Below are 5,752 nucleotides of genomic sequence, written 5' to 3'. Positions count from 1 at the left end.
TTCTATATAATCATTATTACCGAAAAGCAAAAAACAGTTTAGGTCGATATCACTGCATGACAACTTTTAATAATTAATGCAAAATTCATACAATGATATTGTGCAAAAACATGACATTTAAGGCCTGTTTGTTTTAAGAATGTTAATAATAATGATAACTATTTTAGTGTTCACACCAATGGCTGATAACATTGTTTATTGTAAGCTAAATGTGCTGCAGTTTTGTTGTCTGCTGCTTTAAATGCTCGATCGCTTTAAAGGAGGGTGGATTCTGATTGGCTGTGAACAGGGGTGGAGCTAGGGGTGGGCGTGTCCCCCTCTTTGGACAAAAGATTTTGCCATCTTACATTTGCAGTTTCATGCAAGATATTAGAAAGGTAGATCTCTTTGTATTACACCAGGTTCTGTATTACTTGAACTTCTCTTTAAACATTAGTTTAAATGCTACTCCAGTGGCGAATTAAATGCTTGTGTAACTGCTGTGGCTGCTGTGCCAATGAGCAATTTACATTCTGTTTTCTGGCATGTCATGTGACACCATATGTTTATCAGAGCCTGTAACGCCATCAGACCTGACATGAAACGTGACGTGAGGAGCTGAAGCTGGTTGTGACAGCACCTGACAACTTCTGGAAAGCAGCAGTCTCATCAGTTACCAGGCCCCTGCCAAACACCGATCCCCATCAGCGGGACGGCCAAGCGGATTCCTTTATTCCTCATCGAAGATGTCATCCCAAGCTTACGTGGTATTTAAATGCAATTAATTTTTAATCTCCAAATCATAGAGCAAATGTTCAGTTTTCAAGCAAAGACATTTACTGTAAGGGGAATATGAGATGATGGTTATCTTCAGTAGTTCTGGGGCTTTAAAAAGTCTTTTTAAAGCACCGTCAATGTCAGGTACTCACTTCTTGTGATTTTTTAAGCTGTTTTTGGTCAAATGAGACAATATTTCTGGGGTTTTTATTAAAAAAAATAAAAAAAAATCACAATATTAACAACTGCACACAAAAAGCACGCCACACACAATATATATAATAGAAATATAACAAAATTTATAAGAAATGTAAAAATGTTGCTTGTGTCCTTTTAGATGTTGTGTCCCTTTTAAAGGAGCCAGGCCAGTCAGGATTTAACTGCTACTTTATAATGTATTTAATCATATTGCAATGATAATAAAGGTCATGTCAGAATGTTATGTCAGTTGCCTTGTGCAGATTGTGTTTAGTGCTGGTAAAACATGCAATTATATGCATTCATTCAGCTATTTAGCATAACCTAACAAACAACGTCCGATCAAACTAAACTCAACAGGGTGGCAAATTATGTAGCCAGCAAAAGGAAACGTAATCGGCCAGCAGATATTTTTTAAATTAACTCATCATGACATCACAAAATCATTGAATTACTCTGATATGGGTCAGTTTAGGACTTTGCTAACTTGATGGAGTGTCCTACCATTGTTTTATCTCAATGTTTTTCTAGGGTGATTTCAGGACTCTTTTAAATGTAGTCTATTGTGATACCATTTCACGCCATTATAATCTCATCTTGTTCCAACTTCTTTAAACTCATTGCATGCTCAAAAAGGAACTTTTATTATGACTAAGTAGGCCGCTGACGTGCCCGAGTACAAAGGCCCTGGCGGAGATCACACAGGAACCTTAGTTTTATATTTTAAAACTCCTTCCTTTGTACTCTCAGTCAGTGTCCTCCATGTGTCTCCGCACATTATTATCAAGCTAATATTCCTTTGTTCTTTCCCAGGAAAGTGCCATTTATCACGCTGATCTTTAGGAAAAATCCATCACAAGATCTTCTGGGTGTTAACTACCTACGCCTTCGACTGATTCTGTTGTTGCTCTAGTAAAACGAGCCATCCTTCACAGAAACACATCCCATAAACTCATTTAGGCCGGTTCCCGCCTTTAATGCAGTGATAGATTTCAGTTCACTAAGTGTTGTTAATCAGAGTCCACTTCATAAAACTGCCAAACAGGATTTCTGAGGGGACTGGAGAAAGCCTTATCTGTAGGTCTGGACTTCAGTCAGACCTGCTTATGCTGTTTATCATTGCCTTTATACTGCTCAAAATCAGCAGTGAAAGTAAACATCAAAATTACTAATTATATTATATATGTTATATGATTAAAAGATGAATAGGAGACAAAACTACAGAATGTCACATTTTAGTATTGGGTGATTCAACACCGATGTTTTACTGGATATGAAGATCAACACTTTTAGAGTTTCATCCCTCTATCTGATGTAAGCTTAAGTATTGAAACAGTTTCCTCACGTCTCTATAAGTGATCAGCTGTGTCCTGTTGCATTCATTCTTCAGATATTAAAAGCAGGGAATGTGTCGTATCAGTTATAGCCATTGCTTCAGCATTTTCTGAGTCTTGCATTTGATGAGGACACACACAAACCAGGATGAAGCGAGGGAGCTGACTTTGAGAGAAAAGCAATGCAATTTGGATGCTGAAAGAAAAGAGGAAGTCAATTGTAGCTATAGCAAAAACAAAGGGAAAGGAGGAATCAAGAGTTTGGAAACCACTGGTGACATTTTTCCATTCATGTCTGGGGTATGATAAAAAATTATGTTCTTTTCACATCATGATTATGGCCTCAACAGTGCTCACTGGAACATTCAGAAGTATAGAAATCCTTCTGTAAATGCCAGAAGTAAACAATAGTCAAGTCAAGTCACCTTTATTTATATAGCGCTTTAAACAAAATACATTGTGTTAAAGGCAGTTCATCATTGAATTCAGTCAATAAAATGTCATCTCTGTTCAGTTTAAATAGTGTCCGTGCAAGTTATTTGCAATCAAGTCAACGATATCGCTGTAGATGAAGTGACCCCAACTAAGCAAGCCAGAGGCGACAGTGGCAAGGAACCGAAACTCCATCAGTGACAGAATGGTGAAAAAACCTTGGGAGAAACCAGGCTCAGTTGGGGGGCCAGTTCTCCTCTGACCAGACGAAACCAGTAGTTCAATTCCAGGCTGCAGCAAAGTCAGATTGTGCAGAAGAATCATCTGTTTCCTGTGGTCTTGTCCTGGTGGTCCTCTGAGACAAGGTCTTTACAGGGGATCTGTATCTGGGGCTCTAGTTGTCCTGGTCTCCTCTGTCTTTCAGGGCAGTAGAGGTCCTTTCTAGGTGCTGATCCACCATCTGGTCTGGATACGTACTGGATCCGGGTGACTGCAGTGATCCTCTGATCTGGATACAGACTGGATCTGGTGGCCACGGTGACCTCGGAACAAGAGAGAAACAGACAAATATTAGCGTAGATGCCATTCTTCTAATGATCTAGCAAGTACATCGGGTGTTATGGGAAGTGTTTCCGGTTTACCTAATTAATGCAGCCTAAAAATCCTTTAAAGGATTTGGATATTAGAAGCATATTAGTATGTTATGTGTAAGCCAGGTTAAAGAGATGGGTCTTTAATCTAGATTTAAACTGCAAGAGTGTGTCTGCCTCCCGAACAATGTTATGGAGGTTATTCCAGAGTTTAAGTGCAAAATAGGAAAAGGATCTGCTGCCCGCAGTTGATTTTGATATTCTAGGTATTATCAAATTGCCTGAGTTTTGAGAACATAGCGGACGTAGAGGATTATAATGTAAAAGGAGCTCATTCAAATACTGAGGTGCTAAACCATGTATGTATGTATGAATGTTCGTGTATGTGTCTGTGTATAATGTATATATATATATATATATATATATATATATATATATATATATATATATATATATATATATATATATATATATATATATATACGCACATCCAACAGTACTTTTAACTTTGGGTAGAAAATAAAAAGTAAATATTTTCTACATATATGTTTTTAAAAACCATAAAAGTAGTATTTATTTATTTATTTATTTATAATACATAATAATGTTACTAATTAGAAAAATCAGTAATAAATAAATATATGTGTAATTAATAATAACATAGTAATAACAATAATTATGATAATAATAATAATAATAATAATAATAATAATAATAATAATAATAATATGCCTAATGATAATAACAATGTTATTATTTATTACAAATGTATTTATTGATATAATTGTTAATAATAATAATAATAATAATAATAATGACAATAATATCATTATTATTATTTCAAATACACATTAATTCTAAACCCTGAATACAATTATTTTCTGTTAAATAGACAACTATATGATTTAATGTTTTTATTCAGATTTTATCTAAACTTTTTGTAATTTTTAAACTTGAGGGTCCCTCGTGAGAAGACTAGAACACCAGAATGTTTCAAAAATTGCCTTTGTGAACTTTCTTCATGTGCCAGTCCCCCAGGTAAGCAAAGGTAAACTATTAAATACTAAAATAGTTATAAGAACAGATAAGCCAGAAAATTTACTTTGAGGGAATGACATTACGGATAAGAAACATGGACAATGAAATGTCCAGAAGTTGAGAAGCTTTCTTCTTTCTTCATGACTTTGCAATTCATCTTGGACAGCCTATTGATCTTCTGATGGCTCCCCTACAAAAGAGCTCTTTGAATGAACAGAAAAGTGTTTTGAGAGGTACAGTAAAGCTTTATAGTTAGCTTGGGATTCTTAAGATGTTTTTTTTTTTACGCTAATGGCTAGAACATGACTGCTATAACCAAAGCTTTGACATGAGGACAGTTGGAGTTCAGCTCAGCCAGCAGACCAAGAATAAGTGTTAAAAATACCTTGTAAAACCTTGAAAGTTGGTCGACCAATGTGCTGGAACCGTCAGTACTAATAAACAGGAAAGATGAGTGTGTGTGTGTGAGAATGAAGAGACAGTATTACTTGTGTGATTGCCTGAGGTGATGGAATCTCTCAGCTAGTGGTGTATAAATGAATCATTATTCTTTCTGATTTCAAATCAAATCAGTCAAAGATTTGAAACAACATTTTTGATTACGGAATGAATCTTTAAAAGTGACTGAATCATTCATTTTAAATATGGAACAGATTTGGGATTGCAAAACCTTTTGCGTTTTTGAGTGAATCATTCTTGGTTATTGTCTTAATTTTGGATTGGAAAACAAAGTTGTATTTTGATCAAATATTGTAAGTGACTGAATCATTCTGGCTCATTTTCATGATTTCATATAAAGTATGGTATAATTGTGAAAAAAAAAAATGAAATTGCTCTGAAATTGTGTCTGTGTTTTGAACTAAACATTTAAGTAAATGAATCATTCTCGTTCATTTCCAAGATTTGTAACTAGTCTGTGCATGTTTGAAATATTTTTTGATTATGAATTGAATCCAGGTTTTTGAACAAATCATTTAAATGAATGAAGCATTCATTTTAACAAATATGCAACAGATTTGACAGATTTTTACTCTTTGTAAGTAAATTAATTCATCATAAAATAATTGTTTATTATTCATTTCCCAGATTTTGAACCTAATATGGTGCAGGTTTGAATCATTAGTGATTATGAATCAGGACTAACACTAAAATGTTAGTTTTCTTAATTTCAAATCAAATATGCTGCAGGTTTGACATAATATTTGGAAGTGTTTCTCAACAATGTTCTTTAAGTAAATGAGTTCTTGTTCATTTCTTTGATCCTTTCTGTTTTATTCCAAAGCAGTGATATTTGAAGTTCATGGTATCCTGCGCCATATATTTGATTTGCATGAGTAAGTTGCATTTCTTGTCATGATCCGCTGATTTACTTTCATCAACTGTAACTTTATATTCATGTCTTGA

At 34.6% G+C, this 5,752-nt stretch overlaps 1 long non-coding RNA gene across 1 annotated transcript; it reads left to right on the top strand.

Annotated features, from left to right (window-relative positions):
• Positions 1-258: 258 nt before the first annotated feature.
• LOC113098360 (uncharacterized) lies at positions 259-1,678 on the top strand. Its single transcript, XR_003288998.1, has 3 exons — positions 259-377; positions 553-746; positions 1,094-1,678. It is a non-coding gene; the product is annotated as an uncharacterized LOC113098360 (long non-coding RNA).
• The last annotated feature ends 4,074 nt before the right edge of the window (positions 1,679-5,752 follow it).

The sequence above is a fragment of the Carassius auratus genome, unplaced genomic scaffold, assembly GCF_003368295.1.
Source record: "Carassius auratus strain Wakin unplaced genomic scaffold, ASM336829v1 scaf_tig00216542, whole genome shotgun sequence".
NCBI classification, from domain to species: domain Eukaryota; kingdom Metazoa; phylum Chordata; class Actinopteri; order Cypriniformes; family Cyprinidae; genus Carassius; species Carassius auratus.
The sequence above is the reverse complement of the archived record's forward strand: the minus strand, read 5'-3'. Positions and strand labels throughout refer to the sequence as shown.